We start from the raw sequence: 21589 nt of genomic DNA on the forward strand, positions 1-21589 counted from the left end.
TCCCAACTGTAAGGCTTAGGTAATTGAGAACCTGTGGTACGAGACAGTTCATATATTCAAGTTCAACCTCAACTCCCTACTTCCTAATAGTTCTAAGGTCTATATCTAATTTCTTACCCCAGAACAGGTAGTACAGGACAGATTAGGAGCAGCATGAAAACAAATAGTCTCCTAGAAATGGGTGGGTGAGACAGAAACTTAACATTAAAGATGGGAGACAACAAAGACAAACTCTTGCTCTGGGTAAGTCATTCTTACCTGCCTGTGTCACTCCATCAGCTGAGTCTATTTTATCATTCCACAAAGGTCTTTATGGTTCCATATTTTTTCACGTAACACACATCCTTTTCCTGAGCATTATAAAGCATGCTAGAGTCTTATCTTGCTTCAAATTCCAGTATGATTTTTAAAAACCCTTAAAATGAGCTAGTCATTCTTAGGTGCCTCCGAAAAATAGCTACTTTGAGTGATTAAAATACATTTATGTCAACTGGTAACATCTCCTGCATACATTTGCAGAAGCACAGAGATTATATTGCACAACTATTAGACAAAGCACTCTTCATCTACTGAAAGATAAGCAAGAAAGTGGTCATTAGAGTAAATGGTGAAGTTACTTAGGTTCACATCAGTAATGCATGGAATTAACCATATTTAATGTTATTGGAGAGGAATAAGCCATCTCCCTAATCATAATCATCTTGATCCAATTCCATCCTTCAGAAATTTTAATTTATCTAACTTATAAGAAAATGTGTTAAACAAAGGCACTTCACAATATTAGTGCAATTTGCATCAAATGCACTAGAGAAAATTACCTAATACAATTTTCTAAGCCATTTAGTATCATGAACTTGGCACTAAAAGGAGAAAATTGCATTTTATGATTTGTAGGCTGTTGAAAACATCACACACCTGAATTCACACAATCTACATATTTTTATGCAGTTCTCTCAACAAAATACCAAATCTTTAATAAGCCAGAACACTAACTTGAAGATTTTACTGTATTAAACTAAAACAGAAAGATAAGACATCTAGCCCTATTTGAGAAACAAACAGTAACTAGGAAAACACTGTAATCATTTCTCTCCCACTTTTGGAATAAAATTACAGGTCTCTTCTTGTCTCTACAGTTATTATTTTTTTGTAAAACTGAAAGAATAAAAGGTTAAAACAGGGACTGAAAAAATATGGGTATTTTATTAATGTTCATACTCTATTGAATCAAAGGTTACTGAATAAAAGAACCAAAGATAAAAGATCTATATATCAATAGAGTACACCAATTTCCCTTTTAAAAATACACTCATACTTTATTAGGTCTGTGCCAGTATAAAACTAAATTATATAAACTGGATAAAGTTATTCATTTAGAAAACTAATCTTATAAGGAAGGCCTCCTGATTTGTACTTCCCTAGTCAGCTATCAGAGAGAGGGGTGGGAGGAGGTCGAAATAAATGAAGCACTTGATATTTGGAATTATGATAAACAACACGAGTTTTCAGAACTTGTCAAATGAGATGAACAGAGTGGCTATCATTTCTATCTTTTCATCATCTGATGTGGCACATAAAACAGTGACAATAAAACTCTGTAAAGATGATTACTCCTGAGATCCTTCTGATGTCATGGTACTGCAAACATAGCAGGATCACATTTCAACTTAGACACCCAAAACCTGACTCATCTTGCCAAAGGGAATAGAATATATAAAACATCACCTTAACCTCAGCATCAGAGAGAGAAATAAGATGGCAGAAAAGACACAAGGGCAGACACAGATTTCTCAGGCAAGAAAAAGAGCTGCAGGGCCAAAAAAATACACACAAGTCATTCCTGAGGTTAACAACTAACAGGCAGAAAGCATTTTGCAGGGCATTTTGGAGCAAAGGAAGCAAAGACTCTGTAGAAATCAATTTATAAAGACTGTACTTAAAGTGACCTTTGAGCAATTGCATTAGCAGGGACTGAGAATTTCTTGCAAATAGAATAAGGATCCTGAAGTAAGAGATATCAACACCAAGGAAGAAAGGCATAGAAACAAGAACAAAGTGACATACACAAAAGAAGACTCTAGACTAAAGCAGAATACAGATTACTTCCTAAGTCAAACTAAGCCTTTCTTACGTTTTCTTAGAAAGGAACAATTGTCACTTTGCGTTAGAACTTTATAGTATATTTTAGAGTGGCTATGTATATTGCCTGAGGTTGTCATATGACAAAATCCATACCGTGTCATATGCGCTGTCATTCCCTGGTATGAGTACAGGTGACTTCAACAAATATTTATATTCCATTAATTAATAAAGTTGAGAATCATCAACTGATGCTATATTCAAGAAGAGAAGGATGATGAAAAACAATATTTACGTAGTCTCAAAGTATCTCCCTATAAATTACATATTAATTACAAAAAAATATAGTATCTATATACTGAAGAAAATGGACAAAACTGTAACCAAATGACCTTACCGAGAAGGGACAAATAGTCACTCTCTGCCCCTAAATGTGATGCCCTGAAAAATACAGATATCACATATGTAGCACTCTGACTATAAATGCATAATCTGATCCTTATCATGAGGAAACACTAGAAAAGCCCAAATTGAGGGGAATTCCTCAATTTCTTCAAAAATATCACCCACCATGAAACACAAAGCCTATTCCAGATTAAAGACAAGATCCACGTGACAACTAAATGTCAAACATGATCCTGTATTGGATTCTGTATCTCCCAAAAATGTTACAAAGGATATTATTGGGATAACAGGCAAAAATAAGATGTGGATTATTAACTAGATAAAGTTATTGTATCTAATTTCTAAGTTTGTATTTATCAAAATGTCTAAATTTGATAGCTATACTGGGTTCTATAAATAATATCTGTATGCTTTGGAAATTCACACTAAACTTATAAGGACTAAGGGGAGGCATGATGTATGACTTTGTACATATAACAGAAAATCCTGTACTATTGTTGTAATTTTACTGTAAGTATAGAAATAGTTCAAGATAAAAGGTTAAAAAATTCATTATGACATTAAAATTATAGCTGAGGCCAAAATCACATATCAACAACATAAAATGTACATCTACAGTGGTAGAATATATTTGAAATGTAATTAAAACAAATTGAACTATTTTACAATTTTATTACCAAGAGTAATAGTATTATTTATTAAAAGTTTGACATAATAGTGCAGGGACCATAATTCCTTACTAATATCAGCTGTGTGTTTTGTTACTGCACATATATAAAACAATAAATGATAGCTTTCACTTGAAGCTGGTGGAAGAGGAAGTATCTTTTGGCTCATTCTACAAGTATATGTACTTGTACTTATTTTGAGCTAAAGGCATTTGGAGAGCAACAGGTTCAAGGAGGGCACTCTAACCTCTTCTATTCTTCCTAAAAGCAGGAGATAAAGCTCCTATGTGAAAGATGCCCTACCAGGAGAAAAAGAACATTGTTATCACCAAAAATGGGGAATTAAGGCCAGGAGAAAACTGTACAAACTTTATTAAAATAACCCCTATCTTCCTTTAGTCTCCCCATATATTTTAGTTACTTTTACACAATTACTACTCCATGTTCAACATAAGCACCTAGACCTAACTGCTTTTTGGGTCTTAATTTTTCTGTGATGATTCCCATGTACATGTAAAAAATATTAAATAAAATTTGTATGTTTTTCTCCTGTTAATCTGTTTTATGTCAACCTAATACTCAGGTCTAGCTGATGACCCTAAGAGGATAAAGAAAAAATTTTGCCTCCCCTGTGTAAGTACAGAAAGAAGGTCCCTAACTTATAATGGTTCAACTTATGACTTTTCAGGTTTATGATGGTGCAAAAGAAATATGCATTCCGTCCTCAAACTATACTTTGAATTTTGTATTTTGCTCACTTCCCGGGCTAATGATATGTGGTAGGATACTCTCTTGTGATGCTGGGCAGTGGCAGCGAACCACAGCTCCCATGGGCCACGCGATCATGAGGGTAAACAACCAAGGCACTTACAACCATTCTGTTTTTCACTTTCAGTATAGGAGGATTCAATAAACTACATGAGATACTCAACACTTTATTATGAAATAGGCTTTGGGTTAGATAGTTTTGCCCAACTGTAAGCTACTGAAAGTGTTCCAAGCACATTTAAGGTAGGCTAGGCTAAGCTATGATGTTCAGTAGGTTAGGGGTATTAAATGAATTTTTGACATGATATTTTCAACTTACAATGGGTTGATTGGGATGTAACCCTATCATAAGTTGAAGAAGATCCATAAATGTTTTTGATCCTGTCAAACATCTCAAACATCACTAGACCCCATTTTTTTCGTAAATAAAAGAAGTTAGTATTAAACCATCATTCCCAAATTACTACAAATTTAGTCGCTGTAAACAACACAATTTATCTTACAGTTCTGTAGGTCCAAAGTCCAACATAGGTCTCACTGGACTAAAACTAAGGTGTCAGCATGGATGTGTTCATCTCTGGAGGCTCTATGGGAAAATCTGTTTCCTTGTATTCTCAAGCTCCTAGAGACTGCCTGTATCCCTTGGCTCATGGCCCCCTTTCTCCATCTTCAAAGCCATTAATGTTAAATTTCTCTTCTTCTTCATATCTCTATGTCTGACCAAATCTGGTAAAATTTTTCTGTTTTTAAAAAGCCATGTGATTATTTTGGACCCACCCAAATAATGCAGAGTAATCGCTCCACCTCAAGACCTTCAACTTTAATTATTTTGGTGTGTAAGGTAACATATTCACAATCTGGGGAGATTAGGACATGGACACTTATGAGGGACCATTATTCTGCTGATCACATGGTATTTCATGGAACTGCAGTATAGAACTATAATTATTAATCTTGAAGAATGAAGAATTACATGGTCAATAAGATTGTGAAATTTTCTATTAAAAATACCAAAGTAGGAGTGCCTGGGTGTCTCAGACGGTTAAGCGTCTGCCTTCAGCTCAGGTCATGATCCTGGGGTCCCGGGATCAAGCCTCTCATCGGGCTCCCTGATCAGCCAGAAGCCTGCTTCTCCCTCTCCCTCTGTGGCTTACCCTGCCTGTGCTCTCAATCTCTCTCTCTGTCAAATAAATAAACAAAATCTTTGAAAAAAAAATCAAAGTATACATTGTTATTTTTAAAATTTTAAAAAGTCTTCAAAGTATTTAAAAATTTTTGCTTAATGATCTTTATATATATATTTTCACATTAATTTGGGAAGATTTTCTCTTAACACCAATTGTGAAGTGCTTAACTACAATATCTTAATTGTTTCAACAAAAATCGTCTATGATACCTGCTCAACAATAATTATGATTATTCAAAATCATGATGCAAAAGATGTTAAAAACCCTCAAAAAAGATATGTGTACAACTATAGATATGTGTAAATTTTGTAGTAATTCATTAGAATTAAGATTGGCAAGAAATATCATGGATATATCACATCTCCTGTTAATTAGATTAATCCCTCAAGTTAGTTCGTCAAAGAAAGGGTATTTAGAGCAAGCGCGGTGATTATATGGGGGCAAGAGATCCAGCCTACTTCAGCAAGGCATTTCCTTAGTCTCTATTCTCTTAGGCTCAAAGTTGCTTGGTGACTCTGTCTGCAAAGATAAACACCTGAAAGATAAAAAACTAGCCTAAATCTCATTCCCTCACTCTTATATAAAGTATTTTCTATAAGCGAAACCTCAGACTCTTCTAAAATGTGAATCAAATTCATCATCAGAAAAGCCACATCCTCATCTGTGCACCCGTATCTCAGCTTCCAGTTTCCCCACATAATAGAAAGCCAATTTCCTTTAATTTTCAACAAAGGCTAAAACAAAACAGAACAATCCCCGCCCCCCAACAAAAAAGAGTTTCTAGTAAGTATTTACTTAACCAGAAAGTCTAATAATGAAAGCAGCCCTTTTCCCTACAGCAATACAAAAATGGAATTTACCTTTATTAAGCACCGAACTACTTAGGTACGAGGTTCCTAGCTATGACGTAGCTATGGTCTCCGCTAACTAGGAACTGAATATGAAAAACTTGAGGAAACAGAAGTTGGTAAGATTTAAGGATTTAGAGGTTTCCTATTCATTTAGCAACAAATGAACAGTATCTGCTTCATCAAAGAAGTAAAATATCCATCTGTTTTGGCCAAGTACTCAGGATTAAGGGAGAAAATGAGAGAATATCTATAATAAATAATTACTATATAATCTTCAAACTGAATCTGTCCTCTAGACAAAAAAGTTATCTACTTCTGCAAAGAACTTTCATGCATTTTTAATAAGTTATAGTAATGATTGTTAGTTATGGTTATTAAATGGTATTTGAATGTGTCCAACACTGCTTTCCTATTAATTGTAAAGTATATACTAAGATACTGAAGAGTTACATATTACGTACATAAATACATACACATATATACACACTCAGAAAATACAAAACACTACCTGTGTGAGTTAAAACATAAACTATTTTTAGTAACTATCCTATTTAGGAAAACAATACCAACTAATACATTTTTTTCTTTTAGGTACTAAGATATGGCTCTTGAAAATTCAAAGTAAAATATTGTAATTAGGGTAAAAAAGGTTCAATCCTAACACCTTAGAAAGGATTGAATCCTAGGATTTGAAATATGTCCAAATAGGAGTTTGGGGGTAAATAAAATGTTTTTCTTTTCTTTTTCTTTTCTCTGAAAGATTTTTGTGCTGCTAAATGAATTACTTCATTTTATAAGTTCCACTTTTATTTAAACTCCATTTTAAAGTAATTACAAGTTTAAGAAAGGATTAAAGTTGAGTATTTCTGGAAAAACTCAAAATTATGTCCTTTCATCTACTTAGTAGGAAGTTGGGACTTAACTGCTGCTGCCTTTATAAAAGAAACAAACTTTTAATTTACTTTAGCTCACCTATTTACTTGTATAGATCACTCTTTGGCTGTGCATTCAAGTGTACCACACTAAGGAGATCTATAGTCATTAAGCTCGTGTGTTGGTCTTCAATAATGGAGCTTGATTTTCTCTCATTTAATCAGATTTACACAATTTTGCAGACTAATTGGGGTAAACTGCCTAATTAAAAAGCCAATTATATTTTATAATGGACCAAGTTTTTTATTGAAACCACTATTCCCCATAATCACTGTAGATTTACACTTATGCAGTCATCAAAATTGAGTATTATATATGAATGCTTTATTTATCTACCATCTATTATAAATGTCCAGTTAGACTGAGCAAATAGATATAGTGAAAGAAAGTTTGGATGGACTGCCCATTCATGACTTTTATCACTGTAGTAAGCATATTAACTTTTCAGTAGGTATTTAGTTCATTGGGGCATAACAAACTACATGAATAACTAAAGTCAAAATAATACTGTTACACATAGCAAATTATTACCCTATAAAATAATAGAAGAATTGTGTAAGTGTTCAGCAGCTATCAAATGAAGACACTCATCACCTATATCTGGTCTGCAGTAAAGTCACAAGACAATATTTACTCATTCATTTTAGAAGCCACCCTAGTAGAATCTCTAGGAGACACACAAATGTAATTTACATAGTACAAGCTATAATGATTATCTAATATGATCAATATATATAATTAATGTAATCACTGCTGCAGAAAAACTATAAAGATTACCTGATAGACCATTACTTAGAATAGATATTGTGTACTTATCACTAAGTGAAATTTACAATATTCTTCTATTTACTTAACAGTTTAAGGACCAGTCACTGATTTCCTACACAGATAATTAGAAGCCACGATAAAAATCTCTTTCTCTGTATGTTTTCCTCTGTGTGTCTCTCTGTTTCTGTCTCCCTTTCTCTCTCACTCTCTATCTCTCTCTCTCTCTCTCTCTCTCTCACACACACACACACACACACACAAACACAGAGTCATTTAAATTCCTTAAGAAGTTCTATTTTAATTACTAATCAAGTATAAGTGCTTCCAACTTCCAGATAACTACAAACATCCTTAGAGGAAAAACAAAGTTTATGAATGTAACCCGACTCCATATTAGGTTAAATACTTAAGTGTAAGAAAATCATAATTTGATGTGGGTTGGGCCAGTTAATACTTTATTCTCCCTACTTCTTTAGATATGCTGGTGGAGTGTCCAATTCATTATGTGAAATACAATTGGATTTTCATGGTGATATGGCTATTTCAAATAAGAATCAAAAGATCATTTTCATGCCTACATTGTAAAGATGTGATTTCCTTAGCATTTGCCTAGGAGTAAATATCATTGTTAATTTCAAATCAGAAAAAATAAAATCATAAGCAGTTTTCATTAAAAACTGTTAATGATTGAAAGCTAAGCTTTTCTCATTCTTCATTTTATTTGTTTAATTAGGGTATGATTGCAATGGTGTTTAATTTTTTACTTTTATGTTGCCAGAGCTGTGCTTTCCAATAGTGTAAACACTAGCCACATGTCGCTATTTAAATTTAAATTTAATAAAATTAAAAATTCATTTCCTCAGTCATACTAACCATATTTTACCTGATCAATTAACAGATGACATGGAACATTCCCATTATCTCAGAGAGTTATTTTGAGCAGTGCTGCCCTAGAAGTACCACCAAAAATGAAAGATCATGGGTTTAGGTGACCAGTACTCTTTTTTTTTTTTTCCCATCAGCACTCTTAAGTGATATAACCAACATTCAAACCAAACCCAGGCCTATCTCTAGAATCTCGGTTTTTCCCACTGCACTAGGCATTTGGCAACCAAAGATACTCAGGTCAACAATACAGTTTCAGCACAATTTATAAATGTATAGTATGACAGGCAGTTATGTAAAAATTATATTTGGCCCAACTCCCTAACTATAGAGAACACTGCAGACATTTTTTAAAAAGCTAATCAGGCAACATAAACATAGATTAATTAAAACTTAACTAATAAGAATGATAGCTTCATGTGAGTCTGGACTCAGCCTACTTTCAAAAATAATATGGAATTAATTATGTTATAAAGTCTAAATATCTAGCACTTTACTAAAACACTGTAATTTAACTCAGGGATTGACTAATTAATTTGACTCTTCAGTTGACCAAGTGGAAAATGACAGTTGTAAAATTATGGTCAAAGACAAATGGGAAATGTCTTAGTCAGTTTGGGATGCTGTAACAAAAATACCATTGACTGGGCGCCTTAAACAACAAACATGTATTTCTTACAGTTCTGAAGGCTAGGACGTATAAGATCAAGGTGTCAGTCAAAATTTTGGTTCATGTTGAGAGTCCTTTTCCTGGTGTGGAGAGGAAACACCTTCCTGCTGTATCCCCACATCCACTTTTAAAAGGACACTAATCCCATTCATAAGGATTCTACCCTCATGTCCTAACTGCCTTCCAAAGGCCCCATCTCCAAATACCATCAAATTGGAGATTAGGGTTTCAACATACAAATTATCTGAGGATACACACATTGTCTATTTCAGGAAAGGACAACTGTATGCCCTGAAAGCAGATCTTTGCAATTCTTTTAAAAATCACTCTAATGTGCTAAAAAAATTTTCAGAAAATAGGACTATTTTCTAAAATAAGAATATTTTGGGAAAGCCAAAGTTCCAAGGAACTATGTATTGTGGTTGATCTGATCTGGAATTCTTCACATTATCTTTCTAGTCTAGCCAGGAGTGCCCACTCCCTAGATCTAGTAGCTCTAGGAGACTTTCCATATATCATAACGGGAAGATAAGTGCATCATTTATGATTATTTCTTTTTTGGTCTTATTATTTGGCCCAAACCAGCTGTTTCTAAGTAGAACTTTATACCATAAAGTAATTTGCCTAGGATCTGTAGCTATAATCATCACTGACTCCTGGAGCCATAACCCCTGCGCCAACCCCATCTCTTATTTCTGCCCCAGGGTTGTCCATTGTGTAGAAAGTCAGACACTGACTTTAGAACCAACACTTCTCCAAATGTTGCCTGAACCATAAGTTACTAAGACCTATAGAATGTGCACAAACCTACTCAGTGCACTTTTCAAATTGTTAGTTGAATCAGTTTAGTGGATTAGAAAATCAATTTAGTGTATAAATAAGCTTGAAAAATAGTAAACATCAGAATGTACCACACAACGATTTTGTTTCAGTTACAGATTTCATGGCAAACGATAGGGAATGAAGACAAAAGTGAACCAATCCAGTGATAAATAAAGACATTGTTTACTATTACAATAAAAATTCTCTTGCTTATACCATTTAATGTTTCTTTTATCTGCTAATTATACTTATCATTGTTTTTATCTCTGTCATTAATTTATATTTTCATCAACTATCAATAGATCTATTTTGCTAACAAAAATTAAATCTGATTTCTCAAGAAAGAATGTTTTTGATACATTTTAGGAAAGAAAAAGCCCAAATCAAAACACAGTATTTATAGCTGAGTAGAAGATATATTTTAGAATGATAAATTGATTGATTGCACAATTATCATTTTAACTGTTGTATTTACTGAATGCATCCAAATGCCAGTAATAACCCTAAAAGCTGTCCAAATATAAATTTTAGGTTAACTGGATCACTAAGAAGCTCTGTATTATTTACACTGCAGCACAGAGATAAATGAGGTCAGTGCTATGCAAACTGCTGTCTGTAAACTGGGAGAGAAGAAGGTCTACAAAGTGTCAAATATTATCAAGAATGTGACAATCTCCTGATGTTTCTAGACAATATAGTACATTTATCAGTGAAACATCCTGGGGATATATTTTTTGCATAAACATACAATTCTTGACATTACTGATGAAAATTCCCTTGCGTTCTTACTGTGATAGTACTTTTTTAAGCCTTTATCATTCGCCAATTTATAAACAAATATAGATTTGATGATCTATGCTATCATGGTTTCTTGCCAAGACTACAAACAGAGTTACAGGGAATTTCTTCCACGAGAAGAAGAAATTCAGTGTCCTGAATACCAGTTTCATAGTGGCCAGCTATCTGCTCCACCCTATCAGCAGCTACACAAATTTTAAAGTAGCAAGAGAAAAAAGTCTATCTAGGGTCATTCAGAACAAGCTGAAAGCATAGTAACTATATATTATTGGTCAGTTGGCAGGCCCTTTATAATGCTAAAGTACAGAACTAGTCTAGTCATAATGCAAGTATTAACAGAGATTAAGGTGATAATACCGTTTTTTAAAAAAACAACAGTAACCCTTCATTTTACAAATTTGTAAAATGTTTTGCTTAAGCAAAACAAGCAAGCCAATTAAAAAAAATGGACAAAATTTAGCTAATGCACTGAGGCTAGAAAAAGAAATAAATGTCATCCATAATGGAAAGTAATAAATAAAACTTTCTTTATTCACAGAAGGCATTATCATGTATGTAGAAAATTTTGTGACACCTATAAGAAAAGCTACTAGAAAGAATAAGTGAGTTTACTAGAATTGCAGGATCAGTATACAAAAATCAATTGCCTTTTTATATATGAGCAATGAACTATCAGAAATTAATTTTTAAATGCTATTCACAAAAATATGAAATAATTAGGGAGAACTATGACAAAAAATGTGCAATATCTGTAAACTATAATGTTTTGTAAAACGCTATTGAGAGAAATTAGAGAAAACATAAATAGTGGAGTCACATGTTCATCAGTTGAAAGAATCAAAATTGTTAAGATGGTAATTCTTCCCAAATAGAACTATAGATTCAATACCATCTGAATTAAAAAAAAAAAAAAAAAAAGCAGGGATTAAAAAAAAAAAACAGAATTGAGAAGTTGATTTTAAAATTTACATGGGATGCAAAATATTTAAAATAGTGAAAAAATTTGGAGAACTACTTGATTTCAAAATTTATCATAAAGCTACAATAATTAGGATAGTGTTGCACGGACTACACATAGTCAAACACATCAGAAGAACAGAATAATGTATAGAATTGTTCGATCACTATATTGTACACATGAAACTAATATAACACTGTATGTTAATTATATGAGAATTAAAAAAAAAAAAAAGAAAGAATGGCTACAGTGAGTCTGGAAACAGACAACTGATTTTGTCAAAGATGAAAAGGCAGTTCAGTGGAGAAAGGACAGTCTTTTGATACACGGTACTGGAACAATAGAATAACCATATAAAATTCAATGAACTTCAGCTCAAAGCTCACAGCATATTAAAAAAAATAAGTTAAAAAGTATCTTAAAATAAATGTAAAACCTAAAACTATAAAAGTTCTAGAAGAAAACACAGAAGAACATTTTTGTGTCCTTGGATTAAACAAACATTTCTTAGACATGACACCGAAAGTACAGTCTGTAAAAAAATATATATATATATGGACAAATTAGATTTCAACATAATTAAGAACTTCTCTTTGAAAGTCATTATTAAGAAATTAATGGGCGCCTGGGTGGCTCAGTCGTTAAGCGTCTGCCTTCGGCTCAGGTCATGATCCCAGGGTCCTGGGATCGAGTCCCACATCGGGCTCCCTGCTCTGCGGGAGGCCTGCTTCTCTCTCTCCCACTCCCCCTGCTTGTGTTCCTGCTCTCGCTATGTCTCTCTCTGTCAAATAAATAAATAAAATCTTTAAAAAAAAAAAAAAAAAAAAAAGAAAGTCATTATTAAGAAATTAAAAAGACAAGACACAGACTGTAAAAAAAAAAAAATTCACAAAACAGATCTGATAAACTACTCTTAACCAGAATATGTAAGAAACTCTCAAAACTCAATAGTAAAAGCCTTTTTTCCCTGTGGGCCTGACTCCTCCTCTCCCACCCACTGACACCAGAGTGGGCAGGTAGAACCAGCTAGAATGAACCAACCACGTAGACCAGACTGGTTCAGGTCAGACCAGGAAGCCCCTTTGTTGCTGAGGGCCTGAAACTCTTCTCCTTCTGAGACACAGAGGGTAGTGAACATCATTGAGAAGATCAATCAAGAGTCCCACTAACATTAAGCAACCAGAGGAAGTGCTCTCCTTCACCACCAGGAGTGAGATTCATCTCAGCCAGAGAAAAATACAATAGTTAGAATAGTACCGGTGAGAGGAATCTAGCCATTACAAGGAGCCCACCACAGAAAGCCTCTTTGACCCTGTGAGCCTGAGACTCCCCTTCCTGGCACAACAACTCAGCTCTCCCTTTGTACTGCAAATGTACAATAGGCAATGTATATAAAAAATTACTATGGTTGTGTTTTAATAAAATTTCATTTACAAAAACATGTATCAGACCAGATTGGCCCATAGACTATAGTTGGCCAACTTCTGCTCTAGGTGACTATATTTAGTCTATCTAGGTGTCTTTAGCTTACAAATACCATAAACATGTATACTTACAATAAATAAACATCCACATAATTCATATATGCCTAATAGCACGCACACATACACAGTGAAAGAACCAACAAAGAGGTTATGCCTGATTCACCTATAAGATGCAGATGTAATATCATGGAATGATGTAAAAATTTATAATATTAATGATTATATACTTGAGTGATACCAAATATGTTACTAAAAGATACGAACTTAGAGGAGAAAACATGATGCAGCTTTATTCTCAGATTTTGAATAAAGAAAGCAGAGAATGCACTGAAAAGCAAATTAATTGCTATCTGGATTTACATTAATATGCATCAAGAAAATAGGCCATTGCTATTTTGGGATGAGTACAAGATATCACTTAATGAAAACCAGGTAAAATTCTTCACTACACAATTACATTGAGTCTGTATCTAGAATACATATTTTAGGTGCATACTTCAGTATCAGAAACATACAGAATAACACTATAAGCTGTTCATAGGACAGCATTAAAAATAGCTCAAAGATGAAGAAACTGATTTCAATTGATGAAATGCTAAATATGCAACTAATAATTTTATGACAATGAAGGAACTTAAAACTAGAGAGCTGATCCATTTATTAGAATATTTTAAAAGAATTTAAATGAAATTGTAACGTCTGTATTTTACAAATCAAATTTCACTAACAAACCCTGGAATTTGGAATTAGACCAGAAATACAGAACAGAAGGGGTATAAATGTGGCAGCAAAGGATGAAGATTTGCTGCTCCATTTTCTCTAACGTTAATTAGTTTACATAATAATGAAACACAAGCTATATAATCTTCTCCCCATGTGAGTCAGCCCATAGGCTGACTTGCTCAATTTTTAAAATAAAAGGAAGGAAAGTTTTAGCAGCTTGGAAAAATTTTGTAGTTATAAATAAATGGTACACTTTTTGGATAACCTGATTCTTCCACAGATCATCACACTTGAAGTTGAAAAATGATGTGAAATAAGAGATAAGGGGATAAAATTCTGAACAATGTACCTTTTATTTCTTTCAAGCACATGTTGTACCCCAGTCTGCCATGGTTCACTGCAACCAAATTGGTTTTCTCTTTCTGTATCAATATCCAAATCATGGTTCTCTCAGAAGGCATAAACTAACCTTCCCATTAATCCTGTGAATGTCATCAGTCAGAATGTTGATAGCTAATGCATGTTGCCTTCTCATAAGATGTACATTAATATTTCCAGAGCATAATTTGTTATAAGTAATAAGAAATGCTCTAAAATTTGTTTTTAGCTAGATGATATATACTTGTACTTTTCAGTAATTCCTTAAGTATAGTATTCCTTTGATAAAAATTTAGAGAAATACCTGAGTGTCTTTAAATTATTTTTTGTGATTAAATATCTAAAACTCAAACATGTGATTTGTATAGAAAGGAAATGCCTTAAAATACATTCTTCTAATAAATAAATTGCATTGACAAACTTTAGAAGAAATAATAATCAGACGGGGCAATAGGAAAAAAATAATCATTCTAATAAGTATAATTTTAATCCTTAAATGATAACATTAAAAAATGGTTAAAAATTTTAAATTACCATATTGGGACCTGAGAACCCAAATTAATATCTGTAGTTCTTTTTGATTTATTAACTAGGAGAATATATTTATCCACTTCTAAAATCTAACAAATGAAAAAACAAAATATTAGAATGCTTGTTTAGAGTTTTGTTTTATTAAAGTTAATTACTTAATAGAATAATAAAATTATTATATACACATGTTTTTATACATAGGTCCATGCCAAAATATTTTTACAAGGTTTCAATTCATCAAGCTCAAGTAACTAATTCACACATATAAAGTTTACTTATTTTTTTTTTTAATTTTATTTATTTATTTGACAGAGAGAGAGCATGAGCAGGGAGAGGGGCAAAGGAAGAGGGAGAAGCAGGCTCCTTGCTGAGCAAGGAGCCTGATGCAGCACTCTATCCCAAGACCCTGAGATCATGACCTGAGCCCAAGTCAGACGCTTAACTGACCGAGCCACCCAGGCTCTCCTAAAGTTTACTTTTATTGTGAACATAATTTGGAATTTTTAATCAGACCTTTCTCTTTTTAATATTAAAAGTGTATACTAATTGAACAAAGTTAAGAATTAAGTTCAATACAACATAAATTTTTATTAAATGCTCCCTATGTGCAAGGTACATGCTAGATATTGGAATATAAACATGTATAAAATGAAGTCCTTTCTTCAAAGGGCTTAAAATTAAATACTATAAAATCAGCATACAAATAGTTATAATGTAAAGTAAAAAAAGCAAATATTTTGAAATTGTTCAAGTAAATATGGATCTTCAATGAAATAAATGCTTATTTCACATTTGTTGGGGGGGTAAGGATTTATAAAGGAGGTAGCATTTGAATTGGGTTTTGTAGGCTAGATGGGATTTCTACAGAAGGAGATGTATAGAGAGGACACTATGTGGATGACACAGTATGAGCAAATAAAGTGATGAAGCAGTGACTAGAAGATATATTCATGCATATACACACACACAAAAGCTAAAGCGTGGGGTATACATATGCATAGTGAGGAAAAATTCAAAAGTTAGGGTTGTAGGGGCACCTGGGTGGCTCAGTTGGTTAAGCAACTGCCTTCAGCTCAGGTCATGATCTTGGAGTCCCAGGATCAAGTCCCGCATTGGGCTCCCTGCTCAGTGGGGAATCTGCTTCTCCTTCTGACCCTCCCCCCTCTCACGTACACTCTCTCTCTCATTCTCGCTCTCTCAAATAAATAAATAAATAAATAAATCTTTAAAAAAAATTAGGGCTGTAGTATTTTCATACCTATCCTTAAAACCCAAGATGAGGAATCTGGACTTAGTTTAAGGAGAATAGAAATCAGGAAGTAATTTTGAACACAACCTGAATGTCTAGATGCATAGATTAGAATGTAGAGAGATTTTAGGCAAACATTAATTTGGAGGTTATTAAAATAATCTTAAAAAGTGAGGATAATGACCTGAACTACATGGTAGTAGAAGAAATGGAAAGAGTGATGTGAGAAATGTGGTTAAAGTAGAATCTAGAACACTTAGCAGTCAAGTTAGTTAGGGATGGGCATGGAACTGATGAGATGAAGCCAAAATTGACCTTAAGATTTTTGGTGGTATCATTATTCTAGTTGCTCTTGGAATTTCAAAAGAATATGCCTTTGTTTCTTTGTGCATTTTTTATTTGCTTTTGCTCTCATTGTACCAGGACATTAGTAGGCCTTTTCAATCTGGAGATTCATGTCTTTAAATCCAGAGAGAAATTTTCATATTTTGGTAAATTTCTTACCTTATTTTGCTCTGTTCTCTCTTTCTGAAATTCTTGTTAGTTAGATATTTGGTCTCCCAGATTTCCTTATACTATGTGCTTTTTGTGAATTTTTAAAAGTAAAAATTCTTACAAAGATAGCTTCTATGTTTTCTTCTAAAAGCTTTTAAATTGTGCTTTTCAAAACAAATAATCTACCCAGAATTGAGTTTTGTATCAGTGTACTGTAAAGATCCATTTTTTCCCCATATCAATGATTAATTTTTTCCTAAACACATCTCAAAAAATCCATCTTTCCCCTAATGGTCATCAAGCCATCTCTCTCCTATATTAAGTTTCCATATGTACTTAAGTGTATCTTGAGCTATTCTATTCTAATCTATTGATTTCTGCATTTATCCCTACACTGATATCATACTGATTTAATTATTATTGCACTATAAAATCTTCTTATGTGGTATAGGAATTCCCCTGCAATGTTCTTCCTTAAGAGTGTCTTACATATTCTTTACTATTTCAAATACATTTTACACAATCTTGTCAAGTTCCTTGAGAAATATTTTTTAAAAAGTCATTGAATTTAAAGATTCAATGTTGGGAAAATTCAGACTTGAGAAGCTTCCTATTCATGACTATAGTACATTTCTCCATTTATTTAGGTTATTATAATGACTTTCCATATGCTTTTATTTATATTTCTTTTGTTAGATTTATCTCTATGTATCTCATATTTTATTGCTACTTATGTATTAACATATACAATTTTACATTTTCTAATCACTGCTGGCATATAGAAATGCAATCACTTTTATATAATGATCTTACAACTGGAGGCAGTCAAAATCTGTTATGAATTTTATTATTTGCCTATAAACTTTATTTTTTGTATGTATTATCAAATAATGCCAGTTGTTGACATTTCTTTTCATTTTATTAATTTTCTATGTATCTATCACTAATGTTTCCCACTTGTTCCACCAATGCCTGATGACATCAGTTTTCAAATTTAAAAAATGCACCTGATAGCTTTATCATCATAGTTTTTGTTCTTTAAAATTCCATCCATCCTCCTGCTCCAATCTTTATGAATCCATTCCATTATCTACATTTTTTTTCCTTTTGCTACTATTATGCCCTTAAATAAGAGTGGAAATATGAGACGTCCTTGTCTTTTCCCTGAATTTGAATGAAATTCTTCTAAGATTGTAACAATGAATGTAATGTTTGTCCTATGTTTTGAGTAAATACTCTTAATTAGATTAATGAAATTTCCTACTATTGTTAGGTTACTAGCAGTTTTTATTGATGGGTAAGAATCTGCACCCAATTCCAACGTGTGGGTTTTTTCCCTAAGCATCCAAGCAATTCTCCAATATCAGCTGAGTGTCCTACAATTCAATTCTGACACTATCTATCTGGAGATAATGTTAGATCCCACGGGTTAAGCGCTCAGTTCTACAAGACTGCCCCCCACACACTTCAGATGCCAAATGCAAGTCAATGTTGTCACCTGTGCTTCTGACTGACTGGGGATAGATTGGAGGTTCCAGTGATACCTCCTTGGATTTAATTAATTCACTAGAGCAACTCAGAGAACTCAGAAACATTTTACTCACTAGATTATCAGTTTATTATAAAAGGATATAACTCATGAACAGCCAGATGGAAAAAATGAGAAAAGGACATGGAGCTTTCATGTTCTCTCTTTGCATTCCACTCTCCTCAAATCTCCATGTGTTCATCAACCTGGAAGCTCTCCAAACTCTGTCCTTTGGGATTTTTATGGAGGCTTTATTACAAAGGCACAATTGACTAAGTCATTGGTCACTGGTGACTGAACTCAATCTCCAGTCGCTCACCCTTCCCCAGAAGTCTGGGAGTGGGACTGAATGTTCCAACCCTCTAATCACTGGGTTAGTTCTCCAGGCAATCAGCCCCCTTAGTTTTTTTCCAAAAGTCACCCATTAACATAACAAAAGATTCCTTTTTGGCTCTCATCACTTAGGAAAATTCCAAGCGTTTTAGGAGCCTGTGTCAAGAAAAGAGTGAGAGACCAAATATATATATTTTTTTATTATGTCATAATATCACAATGGGTGTTGAGTTTTACGGAATGCTTTTTGTTATTGTTAATTTGTTTTGCCTCTAATGATATCATCCTATGGTTTTCTCCTTTTACATGCTAACATATTAATTACATTAATGTATTTTCTAATTCTCCATAATCTTAGTGCATATAGGGATGATTTTTATTCCTTTATTGTTTAGTGGAATTTTGGAAGGGAGATAAGTTGAGTGCATGTATTGATTTGCCATTTTCAACCAGAAAGTCAAGGTTAATATTTATTAAATGATAAGGACCCTATTTTAAAAAAATGAACATTAGTAAAATAATTGTTAAAAATGGGATTTTTAAACTATCAAATAGAAAATATTATTTTTTTAAACAGAAGATATATTGATAATGTAGTACCTCACACATTATGAGTAGAAATATAAGCTCACATAATCTTTCTGAAAGTCTATTTGGCAATAAATGTCTAAGCCATTCACTGCAATCCTAAAATCAAGCAAAGGAATCAATTAATGATAGAAAAAGATTTATGCACAAAGATGTTCAATGCAGTGTTATTACAGGTATCAAATACTGGTGACAGTTTAAATGTTTAACATTAATAGAAGGTAAAATGCAGGTAGCAAATCAAAGAATACAAGAAATATTGAACAGTGTAGCTTGTTTAATAATGGTTGAGCCTATTCAACTGAAAGAGAAAAAAATGTTTCCTTATATCATGAAGCCATTAACTATGCAGAGAAAGGTATATTTTTAACATCTATCTATCTATCCATATACACTATATTTTTAAAATTTAAAACAGCTGGAAATTTTAATAAACACTATGCTAATTTTATAAAAAATGTGAAAAAAGGGAAAAGAAGAATATACACTGAAATATAGCACTCCCTGCCTCTGAGTGATAATAGAGTATTTGTTTTTTCCTGTATTATTGTGTTCCTGAAAAAATCCATAAGAAGTGAATATAATTGTTTAATTATAAAATAAACTTTAAAAAATATGTCTTACAGAGCAGTAAGCAAACCCATGTTATATTTCAGGGTGAAAGAGCATACACATTTTAAGTTTTTATGTGAATCAACATAATTTAATATGTAAATGTTAACTATTATGTGTGTCAAATGACCATATTAGTGCCTGGGAAGGCACTTTATTAGAAAGTGTCTGAAAAAGGTAGCCATTTAAAAGGGCTGATGAGGGGCGCCTGGGTGCCTCAGTTGGTTAAGCGACCACCTTGGGCTCAGGTCATGATCCTGGAGTCCCGGGATCGAGTCCCACATCAGGCTCCCTGCTCAGCAGGGAGTCTGCTTCTCCCTCTGACCCTACCCCCTCTCGTGTTCTCTCTCTCATTCTCTCTCTCTGTCACTCTCAAATAAATAAATAAAATCTTTAAAAATAAATAAATAAAAAATAAATAAAAGGGCTGATGAGATCACCCTTATCTTTAAAATTGTTAAATAAATATAGTGAGTTAGTCCACTCTAACAACCACTGATGATGACTGATATGTTATTACAGCATTATTAGATGGAAAAAAATCATAATTTTATACCAGGCTATCCATAACCTATTAAACTTACCATATATTAAAAATGAGTCAACTCTTGACCATGAAATGGCAAATATTCTTCTGTTATATATATTGCCTAGAAGAAACTAGCTTCTAAGAATGCTTAACAAAACTTCAAGTATCTTAGCAATGACTTTGAAATTCCATAAATTATCTGACCACAAGAATGAAAATAGAGTAAAGTAATAGAAAATGATTTTTTTTGTGAATTTTGATTTAGATGTTGGTCTAGAATTTTAAAAAATAGAAAAAATACAAATCTGAAAATAAAGATGAAAATCTGAAAATAAAGACAAAGGGAATTTGAAAACAAAGTCAACTATAGCACAAGTAATGGATCTTAAGAAAGCTTATGTGTTTTGGATGATGAAATAATCATTCCCATTTAGTTCTTAGGATAGGAGGTTTATTGTGTTACATTGATCAAAGCAGAACCAAAGTTTTTCTATAACCCGGAAAAATTTAAAGCCAGCCATGTGGTTTGCTCTAATGTTTAAAAAGCCTAGAGAGAAGGGATGCTTCTTGACTACTAAAGAGTAAGAATTCTAACCTAAGGACATTAGAGTGGCTGATTTAAATATTAAAACTTGAATACAAAAACAATATTCTACCCTCAATATATAAAATATACAGCAGCAGCCAAGTTATTTAAGTGTGACTATAGTATCCATAAATCTCTTTATAGGAGTCCTAGTTATTGGTACTACATAAAAAGTTCTTGTATAGCAGATAAATTGGGTATCAAGACGATATTTTCATTTTGTAACAGGAATTACTACACACGAGGGACAAAGAAACAAAACTGACACATAAATGAACAAGCAAAGGACAAATGGGAAAAAAGGGAAAAGGGTCTCAGGACTTTTTTTTTCTTTTTTCATTAAACTTCCCAAAAAACTCATCCTTCATACTCACTGAGGTGTATGAAAGGAAGAACGACATGTGTTTACTCTTTTTATTAGGGCATATACTACAAGATCTGAAAAACCAGAGGATAAGTTAGGGAAAATAAGTTGAAGTATTTTTTCTCCCTCTTCTTCATCTGTGTGTGTGTGTGTGTGTGTGTGTGTCTGTTCCTTCCTTCCTTCTCTTTTTTTTTCTTTTTTTAAAGATTTTATTTATTTATTTGACAGAGAGAGAGATAGCGAGAGCAGGAACACAAGCAGGGGGAGTGGGAGAGGGAGAAGCAGGCTTCCTGCCAAGCAGGGAGCCCGATGTGGGACTCGATCCCAGGACCCTGGGATCATGACCTGAGCCGAAGGCAGACGCTTAACGACTGAGCCACCCAGGCGCCCCTTCCTT

This window comes from Halichoerus grypus, chromosome 3, assembly GCF_964656455.1.
Source record: "Halichoerus grypus chromosome 3, mHalGry1.hap1.1, whole genome shotgun sequence".
Taxonomy (NCBI): Eukaryota; Metazoa; Chordata; class Mammalia; order Carnivora; family Phocidae; genus Halichoerus; species Halichoerus grypus.